Raw genomic sequence first — 18,658 nt, 5'->3', positions numbered from 1 at the left:
AATGAGCCTCTTAGCTCAAAATAAGACTTTTAATGTTGGAGAACTCACTTGTATGGCCTAAGCAACCAGAATTTATACCCTGGAACATTTCATTTATTAATCAACTAAATTTGATTAATGACCTTTAAGTGTTCAGCATAGTGTTGAGTACTAGAGGGAGACAGAAAAATAAGCCATGTTCTCTGTCCTTAAAGCACGTAGAATCTAATTGGGGACACGGAGTAATAGTGACCCAGGCAAATCAATACTGATCTAGTGCTAATTTCTGTAGTTCAAACTAAACGTTGGAGGGCTCTGAGATTCAGGTTCATCATTTGCAACATGGGAATTATAATACCTCACAGTGGTGTTAAGAAGAAGAAAAGGAATATTGTATATAAAATGTTTAACTGGCCATGTGGCAATAATAATCATTCCAAAAAGGGTAAGTAATGATGGTCACAAATGAGTCAGTGCTGGCATGGTCAGGAAAGATTTAATGAAGATAGTGGAATTTGGATTGGACATTAAAAGATGACACATAGGGGCGCCTGGGTGGCTCAGTGGGTTAAAGCCTCTGCCTTCAGCTCAGGTCATGATCCCAGGGTCCTGGGATCGAGCCCCGCATCAGGCTCTCTGCTCAGCGGGGAGCCTGCTTCCTTCTCTCTCTCTGCCTGCCTCTCTGCCTACTTGTGATCTGTCTGTCAAATAAATAAATAAAATCTTTAAAAAAAAAAAAAAAGATGACACATAGTGGCTGATAAACACGTATTTGTTTAATTAAAAATGAAGTAGAGGGGTGCCTGGGTGGCTCAGTGGGTTAAAACTTCTGCCTTCGGCTCAGGTCATGATCTCAGGGTCCTGGGATTGAGCCCTGCTTCAGGCTGTCTGCTCAGCATGGAGCCTGCTTCTCCCCCCATCCCTCGCCTGCCTCTCCGCCTACTTGTGATCTCTGTCTATCAAATAAATAAATAAAATCTTTAGAAAAATGAAGTAGCGGAAATCAAGATGAGTGTAGACATGGAAAATGAATATACAAAGATAAAAACACAGATTGAGAATTTGCAAGTATTTGAGGAAATAAATTGCATAGAACAGAGAATATTTAAATAGCTAGGAAGAGTGTAGATTTTGAAGGCCTTAAAAGCTAAAGAGAAGGGGAAGGAGTTTAGATGGCAGAATAGTAGGGGGACCCTGAACTTGCCTCATCCCTTGAACACAGAACAACATCAAATCATTTTGAACAACTATGAAATTGATCTGAGGATTAAGAATACAATTTGCACAATTGGAGGGAGAGAACATGGCAGATGTGAGGTTTGGAGACATGAATTGGGGGAGAGAAAAGCAGTGGTGCCCAAAGGAGGGAGCCCTTTTCATAGAGAGAAGTCAAGAAGAGAGAGCACTGAATAGGGTTTGAACAAGATGCCATCCACTGGGGATCCCCTGGGTCACACTGGGAAGGAACACACTCCCCTTCCTGGAGTACATTTGGAAGAGGGTATTTTGCCTCTCCAAGGATGGAAAGCCCACTGGGCTCTATTGAAAGCTCTATTGCTTTCAACAGCAGGGGACAGAGACATATGCAGAGGGTATATAACTTGGTCCCCACTTTTTGCTTTGCTTCATCATAGAGACCAGACATCTATGCTGGTATGCAACTGCTTTTCTGTGACAGAATGGTGAAAGATGCAGTACTGTGAGGCTCTCCTCCAGGGAAAAGGAGTGGGTCTGTACCTTGTTGGGTACTTTAAGATTTAGAGTTTTATTTATTTTTAAAAGAGTTTGCTTATTTATTTGACAAAAAGAAAGAGATCACAAGCAAGGATAAAGGCAGACAGAGAGAGAGGGGGAAGCAGGCTCCCTGCCGAGTAGAGAGCCCGATGTGGGGCTCAATCCCAGGAGTCTAAGATCATGACCTGAGCCAAAGGCAAAGGTTTAACCCACTGAGCCATCCAGGTGCCCCTAAGATTTAGAGTTATAAATACCATCTGCTGGCCAGAGATAAAACAGAGGAGAACTGTGGCACTGGGCATGCCATCGACCGGGCACAGACAGGTTGAGTACAGGGATCTGACGAAAGCTTAGCACACAGGAAGGGAGATTTCTTTGAGGACCTCCTAAACAGTAGTGGCAAGTTCCCCTCCCCAGGGAGGAGAGGGTAGGGTGATATCATCTTCCACTCCCTGCCACCAGCAAAGCTGGAGCAGGAAACACAACAAGCTTTCATAATACATGAAAGACAGAAAGCTAGATATAATGACAAGATTGAGGAATTCTCCTCAAAAGAAAAATCAAGAAGAAATCACATCCAGGGATTTGGTCAAAACAGATATAAGCAATATATCTGAACAAGAATTTAGAACAGTCAGAAGAATACTAGCTGGGCTTGAAAGATGCATAGAGGACACCAAAGTAACCCTGGCTGCAGAGATAAGACACCTAAAAACTAGTCAGGTCAAACTAAGAAAATGCTATGACCGAGATGCAAAACTGATTGAATGTAATCACATTGAGGATGGAAAAAGCAGAGGATCAAATAGATGATGTAGAAGATAAAATTATGGAAAATAATGAAGCTGAAAAGAAGATGGAAAGAAAGCTCTTAGATAATGAATATAGATTTAGAGAACTCAGTGTTTCCACAAAGCACAATAATATCTGTATCGCAGGAGTCCCAGAAGAAGAAGAGTGAGGAAAAGGGGACAGAACATTTATTTGGATAAATTATAGCCAAGAACTTCCCTAATCTGGGGAAGGAAATAGGCATTCAAATACAAGAGGCACAGAGAATTCCCCTCAAAATCAGCAAAAGCAGGTAAACACCAAGACATACAGTGAAACTTCTAAAATACAAATATACATAGAAGATTCTGAAAGTAGTTAGGGACAAAAGGTCCTTAAGCTACAAGGATGGATACCTATGGTTAGCAACAGATCTGTCCACAGAAATATAGCAGTCCAGAAGAGAGTGGCAGAATATATTCAACATGCTCAATGGGAAAAACATGTAGCCAAGAATATTTTATTTAGCGAGGCTGTCATTCAGAATAGAAGGAGAGAGAAAGAATTTCCAAGACAAGCAAAACTTAAAGGAGTTAGTGAACACTAAATCAGCTCTGCAAAAAATATTAAAGGGGACCCTTTGAGTGGGAAAGAGAGACCAAAGCAACAAAGACTAGAAAGGAACAGAGACAATCTGTAGGAACAGTGACTTTACAAGTAATACAATGGCACTAAATTCATATCTATCAATAATTATGGTGAATATAAATGGGCCAAATGCTCCAATCAAAATAAATATGGTATCAAAATGGATATAAAAAACAAGAGCCATCAATATATTGCTTACAAGAGACTTATTTTTGATACAAAGGCACATCCAGATTGAAAGTGAGAGGGTAGAGAACCATCTGTCCTGCTACTGGACATCAAAAGAAAGCTGGAGTGGCCATACTTGTATTTGGCAAACTAGATTTTAAGCCAAAGACTGTAATAAGAGATGAAGGGCACTGTATCATAAGAAAGGGGTCTATCCAACAAGAAGTTCTAACAATTGTAAATATTTATGCCTCCAAGTTAGAAGCAGCCAATTATATAAATAAATTATATTATCAATTAATAACAATTGTAAATATTTATGCCTCCAACTTAGAATCAGCCAGTTACATAAATCAATTACATAAATCAATTAATAACAAACTTAAAGAAATTCAATGATAATAATACAATGATAGTAGGGAATTTTAACACCCAACTCACAGCAATAGACACTTCATCTAAACAGAAGATCAGCAAAGAAACAAAGGCTTTGAATGACAAACTGGGCAAGATGAACTTAACAGATAATTTCAGAACATTTCATTCTAAAGCAGCAGCATACACATTCTTTTCAAATGCCCATTGATTGTTCTTCAGAATAGATCAAATACTGAGTCACAAATCAGGCTTCAACAAGTACAAAAAGATTGAGATCATACCATGCATATTTTCAGACCACAAAGCTATGAAACTTGAAGTCAACCACAAGAAAAAATTTGGAAAGACCCCAAATAAATGGAAGTTAAAGAGTGTTCTACTACAGAATGAATGAGTTAACCAGGAAATTAAGGAATAATTAAAAAAACATGGAAGCAAAATGAAAATGAAAATAAGACAGTTCAAACCCTTTGGGACACAGCAAAGGTTGTCATAAGAAGAAAGTATAGAGCAATGCAGGCCTTCCTTAAGAAGCAAGAAAATCCTTAAATATACAACCTAAACTTAAACCTAAAGGAGCTGGAACAGAACAGCAAATAAAGCCTAAAACCAGCAGAAGAAGGGAAACAATTAAGATTAGAGCAGAAATCAATGAAATAAAAAACAAACAAACAAACAGAAAACAAAACTAGTAGACCAGATCCACAAAACTAGGAGCTGGTTCTTTTGAGAGGGTTAACAAAATTGATCAACCACTGGCCAGACTTATCAAAAAGAAAAGAGAAAGGACCCAAACAAATAAAATCACAAGTGAAAGTGGAGAGATCACAATGAACACTGCAGAAATACAAATGATTATTGTTTTTTAAAAAGATTGATTTATTCCCTTGATGGGGGGAGGTGCACACTGAGAGAGAGAACCTCAAGCAGACTCCCTGTTGAGCATGTAGCCACCTGGGGCTTGATCCCATGATCGTGAGATCGTAACCTGAGTCAAAACCAAGAGTTGAATGCTTAACCAATGGAGCCACCCTGGCATCTTCAAATACCAACAATTATAAGATAATATTATGGGCAGTTATATGCCAACAAATTGGAAAATCTGGAAGAGATGGATAAATTCCTAGAAACATAAACTACCAAACTGAAATAGGGAAGAAACAGAAAATTTGAACAGACCCATAATCAGCAAAGAAATTGAACCAGTAATCAAAAACCTCCCAACAAACAGAGTCTAGGGCTGGATGACTTCCAGAGGAATCCTACCAAACATTTAAAGAAGAATTAATACTTATTCTTCTTTGAACGAGAGAGAGTGTGTGCATGTGTGTGATTGGGGGAGGGGCAAAAGGAGCGGGAGAAACTCAAGTTAGCTCCTTGCTGAGCATGGTGCCACATGGGGCTGGATCTCACAACTCTGAAACCATCACCTGATTTGAAACCAAGAGTCAGGTGCTCAACTGATGGTGCCACCCAGGCTATACCTAATCTCCTACAGCTATTCTAATACCTAATCTCCTATAGCTATTCCAAACAAAACAAAACAAACAAACCCAGAAATGGAGGGCAAACTTCCATGTTCATTCTATGAGGCCATCATTACCTTGATTCCAAAAACAGGCAAAGACCCCCACTACAAAGAATTACAGACCAATATCCATTCCTGATGAACATGGATGCAAAAATTCTCAACAAGATACCTAATTCAATCCAACAGTACATTAAAAGGGTTATTCACCATGATTAAGTGGGATATATTCTGGGCTGCAGGGGTGGTTCAGTATCAGCCAATCAATATGATATACCACATTAATAAAAGAAAGGATAAGAACCATATAATCCTTTCAATAGATGCAAAAAAAGCATTTGACAAAATAAAGCATCCTTTCTTGATAAAAACCCTTAAGAGAATAGGAATAGAAAGATCATACCTCAACATCATAAATGTCATGTACAGAAGACCCCTAGCTAATATCCTTAATGGGGAAAAACTGAGAGCTTTTCCACTAAGGTCAGGAACACAACAGGGATGCCCACTCTCACCACTGTTGTTCAACATAGTACTGGAAGTCCTAACCTCAGGAATCAGACAACAAAAGAAATGAAAGGCATCTAAATAAGTAAGAAAGAAGTCAGACTTTCACTATTTGCAGATAAGATTACTCTATGTAGAAAACCTGAAAGACTCCACCAAAAATTTGCTAGAACTGATATAGGAATTCAGCAAAGTTGCAGGATATAAAATCAGAGTACAGAAATCTGTTGAATTTCTATATACCAATAGTGAAACAGCAAAAAGAAAAATCAAGGAATTGATCCCATTTACAATGCACCAAAAACTGTAAGATACCTAGGAATAAACCTAACTAAAGAGGTAAAACTGAAAACTATAGAACACTTAAGAAAGAAATTAAAGACACAAAGAAATGGAAAAACATTCCATGCTCATGATTTGAAGAACAGATATTGTTAAAATGTTTATACTATCCAAAGCAATCTACAGATTCAGTACAATCCTGATCAAAACAACAACAGCATTTTTCACAGAACTAGAACAAACAATTCTAAAATTTATATGGAACCAGAAAAGACTGAATAGCCAAAGTAATGTTGAGAAAGAGAAGTAAAGTGGGAGGCCTCACAATCCTGGACTTCAAGCTATATTACAAAGCTATAATCATTAAGATAGTGTGATACTGGCACAAAACCTGACACATAGATCAGTGGAATAGAAAAGAGAAGCCAGAAATGGGCCCACAACCAAATGATCAACTAATCTTTAACAAACCAGGAAAGAATATCCATCCAGTGTAAAAAAGACAGTCTCTTTAGTAAATGGTATTTAGGAAAACTGGACAGTGACCTGCAAAAGAATGAAACTGGACTACTTGCACCATGCACAAAACTGAATTTAAAATGGATGAAAGACCTAAATGTGAGATAGGAAACCAACAAAATCCTAGATGGCAACACAGGCAGCAACCTCTTTGACCTGGGCTGCAGCAATGTCTTACTAGACATGTCTTTGGAGACATGGGTAACACAAGCAAAAATGAGCTATTGGGATCTCATCAAGATAAAAAGCTTTTGCACTTTGAAAGAAACAATCAACAAAACTAAAAGGCAACATACAGAGTGAGAGAACATATTTGCAAATTGTGTAACAGATAAAGGGCTAGTATCCAGAATCTATAAAGATCCCATCAAACTCAACACCCCCAGAATATATAATCCAGCTAAGAAATGTGCAGAATCATGAATTCTCTAAAGAAAACATACAAATGGCTAACAGACACCTGAAAAAATGTTCAACATCACTCATCATCAGGGAAATACAAATCAAGACCACAATGAAATACCACCTCCTGCCTGTCAGAATGGCTAAAATTAACAACTCTGGAAACAAAAGATGAGGGCAAGGATGCAGAGAAGGGGAACACATTTGCACTGTTATTGGGAATGCAAACTGGTGCAACCATTGTGCAAAACACTATGGAGGTTACTCAAAAAGTTAAAAATAGACTACCCTACAACCTAGCAATTGCACTTCTAGGTATGTATCCAAAGGATATAAAAATGCTTATTTAAAGGGACATACACATCCCAATATTTATAGTGACAGTATCAATAATAACCAAATTATGGAACTACTTCAAATGTGCATTGACAGATGAATGGATAAAGAAGTTGTGATAGATATAGATAAAGATCTTTATATATAATGGAATATTACTCTGCCATCAAAAAGAATGGAATCTTGCCATTGACAACAATGTGGATGGAACTAGAGTATATTATGATAGAGTGTATTATGATATATAGCATAATATAGAGCATATTATGCTAAGTGAAATAACACAAAGGAAAAAACAAATACCATATTATTTCCCTCCCATGTGGAATTTAAGAAACAAAACAGATGAATGTAGGGAAAGGGAAAGAAAAATAAAATAAGATAAAAGCAGAGAGGGAGGCAAAACATAAACTCTTAACTGTAGAGAACAAACAAAGTGTTGCTGGAAGGGAGGAGGATGGGGGAGATGTGGTAAATGAGTGATGTGTATTTTTTGGGGGGGGTGATGTATATTAAGGAGGGCACTTGTTGGTGTGAGCACTTGGTGTTTTATGTAAGTGATGAATCACTAAATTTTACTCCTGAAACCAATGTTACACTGTATGTTTACTTTTATTTTAAATTTAAAAAAATTAAAAAGCTAAAGAGAAGACTTATATTTGAACTTGTTAAACAGTAGTAAGGGAGTGAATAGTGATGCTTAAAATAAGAAAATACTATGATAATAGTGATATGTAAGATGAATCTGAAAATAGTACATGAGAGGATTAGAAGAGGCAGATGCCAGTAAGTCCAGTAAGATGGGGAGAACCGTGAGCAACTTTCCCAATATGGTTGGTCATTGAAAATCTATAGTATGGTGCACATTGAAAACAGGCATTCATTAAAAAAACTCATGGGAGTTGGCAACATGTTTTACCCCTATTTCTAGTTTATATTCAGTTGGTCCAGTGATTTTTTTTTTTTTTTAAGATTTATTTATTTTTAGGAAGGGAGAGAGAGAGTGCAAGGGAGTGGGGAAGAGGTCAAGAGAGAAAATCCCAAGCAGACACTCCCTGAGCGCAAAGCCCCACACAAGGCTTGATCCCACAGCCCTGAGATTTTAACCTGAGCCAAAATCAAGAGTTAGATGTTCAACTGACTGAGCCACCCAGGCGCTCCTTATCTCCAGTGATTTTTAAGATTATAGTGCTTATTGGGATGCCTGGGTGGCTCAGTCAGTTAAACACCTGCCTTCAGCTCAGGTCATGATCCCAGGGTCCTAGGATGGAGTCCTGCATTGGTCTCCTTATTCAGCAGGGATCCTGCTTCTCCCTCTGCCTGCTGCTTCTCTTGCTCATGCTGTCTCTCTTTCTCTCTCTCTCTCTCTCTCTCTCACTCTCTGATGAATGAATGAAATCTTAAAAAAAAAAAAAAATTACAGTGCTTGAGCTAAGAAAAAAAATGGTTATGTGGGGGAAATGAAATTAGGTAATAAGTATATTCAGCTTTAGGAAGCTTCTTAGGTACATATTTTTGGTATTTGATAAGATGTAAAAAATAAGAATTTGGATAAATAGACCTAGTGATAAAAATGTATCATTTGTTGCTATTGACATTATGATTGAAATTGTGTGAATGAATGTATGCAGTATTTAAGGCAATGAAGGCCCAAGGGTTGTATATTTTAACAGAAGTGTAAATGGCTTTCATGATTCTAAACCTTAAAATATTAATAAGGCTTGGGGTTTGAGAGTAGGAGGATAAAATTCCTAATGAGAAGTAAAAATGAGAATAATATTGCCAGTATGGTACACATTTTCTTAATTTCCATTAATTTCAGTGAAAACCATCACCCTGAAAGTTTCAAATTCAAGGCCCAAGATATTTTATGTATCACTTTCTAAAACTTCCAAAAAATATCTTTGAAGCAATATGTCTTATAATTAATTCCCTTATATTTCCAAGGAGCTGCCAAAGAGAGTTACCATAACTAGATGTGTGGCATTCTCCAGGCTAATGCTGTATACACTTCTAAATTTAATCTTGGGTCAGCTAATCATTATTTTATTAATTTATTTCTTTCATATATATCTTTCTTTAATTCCTCATTTTTTCTACATTTCCCAGCCTCCTAAAATATTTCAAGGTGTGAGATTTTAAAAATGATTTTTCAAGATGTGAAACAAAAAAGACAATCTACTTTACACAAAATTAGTATATTCCTTTCAAGAAAAAATTCTCCTAGACTGCTAGAAATCTACATTAAATAATGTTTCACTATTGGATTAATCAGATGCATACCATAATACACATTTCATCATTAAAGTAATGTTTAGGTTCAGATTAAAAACAATTAACATTTGTAAACAATGAATAAGAGAGGGACGCCTGGGTGGCTCAGTTGGTTAAGCAGCTCAGCTGCCTTTGGCTCAGGTTATGATCCCAGCATCCTGGGATCGAGTCCCACATCGGGCCCCTTGCGTGGCAGGGAGCCTGCTTCTCCCTCTGCCTCTGCATGCCACTCTGTTTGCCTGTGCTCGCTCTCACTCCTCTCTCTCTCTGACAAATAAATAAAATCTTAAAAAAAAAAAAAAGAGTTAGATGCTTAACTGACTGAGCAGCCCATGTGCCCCTCTGCTAGGCCTTTAAATGCCTATCTTTTCCCTATGTCCACACATGGCCTTTTCTATGTGCATAAGATTGAGAGAGACATCTCTAGTGTCTCTTCCTCCTCCTCCTCCTCCTCCTCCTCCTCCTCCTCCTCTTCTTCTTTTTTAATTCTTTCTCTTCTTACAAGGAAACTAGTCCTATTAGATTAGGACCTACACTTATGACCACCTTTAACCTTATTTTCTTAAAGGCACTATTTCCAAATACAATCACATTGGGGGTTAAGCCTTCAACATATAAATTTTTAAGGAACACAATTCAGTCCATTACAGAGTGTGTTTATAATTTCAGATTATACAACTGTAATCAATCATTGTTAATAGAAATAACATACTACTGAATGATCTCATGACTTTGATAAAATTTTGCAGAGTGGTTAAAATCCATTTAAACAAATATATGCTCTTTTTTATTCATATGAATTTTAACCCATAAAATTGAATGCAAAAAAATTTAAAGCAATTTTTATAATATTATTTAGAAAGGGATATTAAATGTTCCAAATTATGCATCCTTACATTTATTGGTGATATTCTTATGAGCAAAATTTGTATCATTATTGGAAAAAATCACTTGGAAATATTAACAGAGATCTGTTATCATTTGATTTTTTATAACAACCCTTTCCAAGAGCTCAACAATGTGGTGTGTGGAAGCTATAGACCTTCCTGACTGATTCCATATATTACATGATCCCAAGTTTCCCTTTAAAGAATCTTTATGTCCTTAACATTGAAAGGTATAATTTGTACCATGGAGCTGGTCAAGGCCAATGTTCTTTTTCCGCCCAATAATTTCTATATCCTCTTTGATGGATAAGACATTTAATGAAGCTGAGATAATAACCTAATTGTCATTTTAATTAGTTATTGTTTTTTTGAGAAAATGATATTTACAGTAGTATCAAGCACAAACCAAGCTACAAAATGAAAACTGTCGAGATTCTTAATGTAACTGGGGTGCCTGGGTGGCTTATTGGTTTAAAGCCTCTGCTTTTGGCTCGGGTCATGATCCCAGGGTCCTGGGATTGAGCCCCACAAGGGGCTCCCTGCTTGGTGAGGTGCCTGCTTCCCCCCCTCTCTCTGCCTGCCTCTCTGCCTACTTGTGACCCCTCTCTGTCAAATAAATAAAATTTAAAAAAAAAATCTTAATGTAATCATAGTTTATATCAGATATACCATAGTGAGCATCAGAGACAATATTCTAATACCTGTTTCAACTTCATACTTATTTTGTGAATAGTATGTAAATGTGGTCTAAGTAGATTTTGTCAATCAAATTATATCTGTTAGGATTTTTGCACCTTGAGATGGTGATACCTGCCTTCTTGGCTTCATTGCCACTGAATGACATGTGATACATACTTAGGCCATCTTACTGGATCTGAAGGGGCTTTGTGTGCCATGTACAAAATTGATAATTTGGCTGATGTGATTGGGCAGACGTTTGCCTTTAAGATACAACTGAGTAAAGACAGTTTTCTTCAACAGGAAGCTATTCTCCTCAATATGTACTTATGGTTATTTATAAATTCTTATAAATTTGAACATATTTTTTGTTCTTTGTGTGCTAGTTAGCTTGAAAACATTATCTTGATTTATAGATGGGAAAATATAAAACATATGTATAAAATGATGCAAGGATATCATTAAATATGGAAACAGATATTTTGGCTTATCAAAGACTATTTGTAGCCTATATGCACTTGTTCCTTTATTTGTTTTACCTCATAAGATTGTTTGTAGTGGAGAAAATATTTTTTTTTAAGATTTTATTTATTTGTTCGACAGAGAGATCACAAGTAGGCAGAGAGGCAGGCAGAGAGAGAGAGGAGGAAGCAGGCTCCCCACCAAGGAGAGAGCCCGATGCGGGGCTTGATCCCAGGACCCGGGGATCATGACCTGAGCCAAAGGCAGAGGCTTTAACCCTCTGAGCCACCCAGGTGCCCTGGAGAAAATATTTTTATTAAAATTAAGTTTGAAATGAAGTTATAAGGTTTTATTTTCTGTACTTGTAGTTAATTCAATTTGAGTGATAGTGCTGAATTTGCAATAGATTGTCAATATTTTTAATGACATTTGGTTTATGGTCCTTAATATTGTTTCATTTTCTATAATTTCATTTTAGAATTTTTTTTTGCATTATTATAACTTATTTGCTTCATGTTTTTCCTCTAAGTCTTATGATTTATGTATTCTTATTTCTGCTCTAAATAGGAATACTTTTTTCCAAAACAGCTTTTAAAAATCCTCATCAGCACAAAACTAAAACTTCATTTAATCAAGAAAATCAAAGAGTTCACAAGATAATTTGGGTGTTTTATTCTTATGTAAGCTTATACATCTTTGAAAGTTTTGGTTTGGCTAATTTAATTATATGTCTTTGAAAACCTTATTTTGTGATTCTCAAAGAATTATATTAGTTACTTATTCTAGATGACAGAAAGGCTAATTCCTGGTTCAAAAATTACACAAGCCGACATATTTTTTCTTTCTTTTTTTTTTTTTCACTTAAAAAGATTTTGACTCCCACAAATTATGTGATTTATTTAAGGTTGAAGCAGAGACTGTAATCATTCATAGTTAGCAGTCTGTTATACACACACACACACACGTACACACACACACACACACACACAAAACTAATCTGTTACAGCTTCCTAATTCAGAAGACTGCCCTCCCTGTCTCCCACTGAAATAAGTGATCCTGAATGGATAGAGTACTGGCATGCATAGAATGCAAGTCAGTCTTAATAGCCAGAATAGTGTATTTTGGGGATGGGGGAGAATGGAATTTATTTAGAGTCTGCTCACAGCTTAATCTGCAACCACAAGTGTCAGTGGCCTTGGCTCTCACTCCCAGCTTCTTTTGATGAGCCACAAAACTTTTTTGCCCTCTCCTGAATAGTGAAGGTATAATTTGCCATAATAATCAAAACTTTGCATCATTATGGTCACAGCTCATTCAGCTTTTTTAATGGTACATTTTAAAGGGGGAAAAATAAGTATGAACCTTATGGGAGAGCTTACATTGTTTGTCAGCCTTTTTATTCCCTTTCTTTGGTGTTTTGTTTTGCTTGTAAAGGCTGCCCAGTTGTATTATCCTTGGCTTCCTTACTCTGCAAATTGCTGACTGAGAATTCTTTATTAGCACTAGTAGGAGTCAAGGGGCTTTAGACAGAAATTCATTTTTTTTTTGAAAGAAAAAAAAAACAGGTTCTAATTGGGCACAGGACAACTTGGAAAAGCATAGCATGCACAGTGTAAAAAATTTGGCAATACATGCTCTGAATCACTTCCCGAGTATTTTCCCATCTCCTTTCCTCTCATCTCCCTAAACAATCAACTAGCTGTATGCTAGGTTGATTCAAAAGAATGGCTAATTGCAGAAGGAATTAAAACTCCTCAACAAGACCAAAGTAAGAAGTTGTAGCTCAATATTGAGATATACAGTATTCCACTTTTGAAGTGAATTTTTATCCACTCTAGATTCTTCAATAAACTGCCCAGTTTTGGTTTTTTTTTAAGATGTGTGGAATGGTGCCCTTCCAAAGTGCTAACTACGTGGTTTTCATGGTTCCTCTTACAATATTCAACATATTAGCATCTATAAATGCACTTATTTATACCCTTGATCTTCTTCCCATTACCTATTTGATATCTGTGAGTCAAGCCCAAATCTATAGAGGAAATCATGGGTAATAATAAATTGGTAGTTCTTGAAAGATTTGAAAATTTGTATATAAGCATGTCTAGAGGCTGGTTTAGCTGTGACATTATTTTACAATAGGTTGAAAAATAAAGCATACATCCTAAAGCTGAAAAATTAAATATTTTTTAACTCTTGATAGTTTATGCCTATGCTTTCTTGATACTCAATATAGCCATTTAAACATGAGAGATCAATTACTCTGCACAGCTAAACAGGTTGTGTTATTACATGGAATGTATTGGTTTACTCAAGTAGATTAAGTGTACATTTTTATTTGTTCCCTTGCATTGTTAGATGCAACAAATGTATTCCAGTGTAAATTCTTACATAAATTGTCTGACAAATGTTTATGCAACAGTTTCCCAAATAAATATGTAAGTTTATTTTTTAAGAAAACAACAAATGCAGGTATCTTAGATATATTTATTCTCAAGTGTAAATCATTTGTCTTTTACATAGATAGCTGGCTTTGGTTTATTCTTCTGTAAGTGTATTGTTAGATTTGAAATAGTTTCATGATAAATGTGAATATTACATTTGAAATATTAATAATTCAGCAAAATAAAGATGTTAAATTTTTTAAAATTTTAGTCATCCATATATATTTAACTTTTCAATGAAGAATACACAGTGTATTTTTTTTATTAATGATAATAGGTAGAATAAATATAGGTCAAGAGTCTGTTTATTTTCATAAACTTTAGTTATAGCAAATAGTCTTTTCCATAGTAATATCTTAAAAAGATATAATGAAAATAAATTCTTTCTATATTGTGTATTTTGCAGAAGTCTGCATATACCATTTAATTGCACAAATATGAAAATTATACACCTTTTAAAACTATTATCTAGCAACATTTAAATTAAAAATATATAATATCACATCACACAAATGTAACTCTGGTGCATATATTTTGTACTGTAATTATAATGGAATATACAACAAAATGTTAAATTTAGTCTCTGCTGTTAGTCATTTTTTTTAACTAATGTATATAATGTGTAGTCAGTAAATAGAGTTTTTCACGTTTTAAATTCATGTATTTATATGTATTTGTAGGCATGTAAAATATCTTTTTAATTATCATGGCTCAAATGGAAAAATCAGATACAATGGACTATAAATGACATTTGGGAATTATACATCATAATTAAATTTTAACTCTTATAATTAGACCTGTTAAATTATAGCTCTTTTAAAAAGTATAATGTGAAAGAAATAAATAGATACATAGTTTTATATGTGTTCTAAATTATATTCTTGTTGCTCTGAGATCAAAATTGCAAAATTTTATTCAATATCCCCATTGAATTATTTTCTTACTCATAAAGATTGTATTATCCCAATTTTAATTTTATATAATCTTTTATTACTGTATCTAAAAAAAGAATGAAAGAAAAGTTAGTTATCATGTTCTACTTTTCTTTTCAATGTATAGAAAAACTTTCATATTTCTGCTCTTTCATATTAATCAAATGAGGTTATGATAACCATGTGTCAGGCATTGCCAAATAGATATTTTATTGTGGACAAACTGATTGAGAATCATTGTGGTTAAATAATTTACCTAAGGCAATATAGCTGTAGTTGCCAGAAATAGATTTCAAATTAGTGACTGGCAAACTACAAACCCCTTGCTCTATTATTCTAAATTGCTATAGAAAAGCTTCTTCTAACCATGTACTCTATGTACTATGGATTTTGTTTTCTACTATAGGAAGTCTAGCCCAAATTTCTGACTTATTATATGAATGCCAGCAAAAGAGTTGATTTATAATATTATTCTGCAGTTCAGTGTTGTTTTGGAGCCCATATTAAAAATATCTCTCTTGAACATACCAACTCCAGAAATAAACACTCTGTCTTGATGTCAGCATTCTGAGAGAAATCAATGCTCACTCACTCTAAAATATTTACTGGTCTGTTTGACTAGTGATGTCTAGACAAGTGGTGCATTTGACCCAACGAATGTAGAACCACCTTGAAGACTAGTTTATTTTGACCAGTGATGTCTAGAAAAGGGATACATTTGACCCAACATAATACAGAATCTTTCTGAAGACCCAAAATCAAGATAGTTAAGACTTTATTCATTTAAAAGTCTTTAAGAATGACACTGGGATGCATTTGAGAAGACATATTTGTAAAACTTAACAGTTTAAACAAACTTAACCTCTTCAGTAACTTCTATTTATTTAAAAGTTGTTTCTCAGAGGAAATTTTCGGGTTGCCACTCAAACTATGGCCGATTCAGTATGTGCTGCATATGAAAGTACCCTATTAAATGTTAGTTTATTTTCTCTCCTCTAAGAAACCTAGAAATATTGAAAGTTGCCACTTTCTGTGGTGAAAAAGAATTGTCTTACTTCTTAAAATCCCACTAAACATTTATACCACAATCTTTAATAAAAATAGACAGTTTCTACTAAGTTCAGTCACGTAACAACACTTATTTATGACCCATAATGTACCAATATTAGAACATACGTTATTACTAAGATAAAGTTGCTAAAAAGTTTGGAGGAAAAAAAAAAGAGATTATTTCCAATTGCACGAGGCAAGCAAGAACAGAGATGGTTTGTGAAGGGAGTCAGATATGAAACTTGGAGTTTCCAGGAAAGGTGGACCTGTAGAGATGGGGGCTGGAGGATGGGTATCCAATCAGAAGAAATCGTGTATTAAGGCCAGGGTATGGGAAAGGGCGAGGAGTGTATGACACGGAGAAGTTTTGTTTTACTTGGACGTAGTGGCAGGATGGCTGAGAAAGACTGGAAGTCAACTCTGGAAGGGTATTATGAACACTTTGGAAGTCTCCTAGATTTTCTGATTGTGGGACTATGAGAAGTCTATAAAATTTTAAGAATAGGAGGTCATTGTGGATGCCTTCATTTTGAACTGATAGAAAGGTTCTTTGTTAGGGACCTTGAGGGGTTAGTTTTCCACAAATAGATTCCTAGACTAATACAGTGCTGATACGGAAGAACATTGGCTTACTTCTAGTGTTTTGATAAAATAAGGTTATGTGATACTCTCTGGTTCTGATCAGTGCATTTAGATACAAATGTGCAAATCCTTTTAGAGACAAAAGTTACATCTTTGACTTCAGTGGAAACTTTGTATATCCCTGCAGGCACATATTAAAACAAAACAAAACAAAACAAAACCAATGACGACTTTCCCTCTTGAAGGAGAAAGAAAAAAAAAAGGGATAGTAGAACATGCTTTGTTTCTGCAGCAAACGCTATTTTTAAAAAATCTTTTTCTCTGATTAGCATTGGTTTTCTTACCTCTAAGAAAACACAGAAAATCTTCACAATAGAATATTGGGTTCTGTTTCCTTTGATGTAGTAATGCATATACAATATTACACTAATGATTAACTGTTGTGCCCGTGAGGTTTCCCCAGACAAAACCGCCTTTCAGCAGATTCCTTATCAGCTATCAGGGGAGCATTTACAGCAGCTAAAACTCTTAAGCGTCTTGTCTCTGAGACTGATGGGGATAATTAAGCCAATGTTTGCCAGTCCTCTGCTCTTCTTTTTTGTGAGGTTGGAAACTAGGAAAAAAAATGGATGCATTAGCCAAAAATAAAACCCTGGAAATTCATGTTCAACAATTTGGTATAGATTTGATTGGTCGACTCTGTTTCTGACATATATATTTCTAAGCCTTTAGGCGGAATAGAAAATTGTTCTCTTAATACACATCATCTGATTTTCTATAAAGGAAAAAAGAAATATATATGTATATTCATATACATTTAAAAATATAATTAAAATGTATAGTATATATTTATATATCTCCAAGTTTTTTTTAAATTAATATTTCTGATTTGCTGTCACATTCAAATTTAGAACTGGTTTAATATATACAGTGACACTAATAAATAGGGCATAGTAAACAAGACCATCTTGACTCTTGACAAGAATCAAGACAGTTAAAAATGGTCTTGGGGCACCTGGGTGGCTCAGTGGGTTAAGCCGCTGCCTTCGGCTCAGGTCATGATCTCAGGGTCCTGGGATCAAGTCCCGCATCAGGCTCTCTGCTCAGCAGGGAGCCTGCTTCCCTCTCTCTCTCTCTCTCTCTCTCTCTGCCTGCCTCTCTGCCTACTTGTGATCTGTCCCTGTCAAATAAATAAATAAAATCTTAAAAAAAAAATGGTCTTGATTGAGGATTTTGTTGTTTTTAGAACAATAGTTAGTGTAAAATTGTGTGGCAAAATATGATGTTGTACTGCTTCCCCCTAACCCCCCAACCATCCTCTGGGTCTCCAGAGGAAGAATTCTCATAAGCAATTTTAAATGGTTCTTACAAAGATGTAACTAAGGTAGAATAATTTATACCAACTTCTCATGCCACAAGTTAGGGTAATACACTGTTTCAACTTAATCTATATTCAGTGCAATTTTTTAAATCATGTATTATAAACATCTTTTGACCCCATGGTTCATAACTGAAATTAGGTTCAGAATCCAGTGTTTAATTCTGATGAGTTATTGCTAAGGCATTCTTAAAGTATGAATATTTTTTACTTCTTTGATTCACTCTCAATAAATTATCAGTAATAGCAATATTTAGCTTCTGTGATCTTCAATCCAGTTAAGGACTATTCTACAGTCTTTCATATTACTTAATTAACAGTTCATAGTTTAGACTGTGTGTGTATACATATACATATATATGTATGTATATATATGCAAAGAAGTCCAGTAATTAAAAAATACATAGCCTTAATGACCAAAAGATTCAAATTAAAAACCTAGATTACAATTAGCTAAAATGCCATATAAGATGATATAATCAAGGAATAAGAATTTGCTTCCTTTTTAAAATTTATAATCCTCTATTACTTGAATGGAACACTTTTCAGACAAATTGTCTGCTATACAAGTGTACTTTACTTTTACATATTTTAGGAGATAAACCAGAATGTTGTCAAACAGAATCAAGCTGAAGATTAACTGTACTATTTGGTAAGAGATACTGTTTGCTGACTACCAGTGTAGGGTATGTAGAAAAAAAAAATGATCTTATGAAAAAAT

This window comes from Enhydra lutris, unplaced genomic scaffold (genome assembly GCF_002288905.1).
Source record: "Enhydra lutris kenyoni isolate GAN:26980312 unplaced genomic scaffold, ASM228890v2 scaffoldscaffold1, whole genome shotgun sequence".
NCBI classification, from domain to species: domain Eukaryota; kingdom Metazoa; phylum Chordata; class Mammalia; order Carnivora; family Mustelidae; genus Enhydra; species Enhydra lutris.
Note: the sequence above shows the minus strand (reverse complement) of the source record.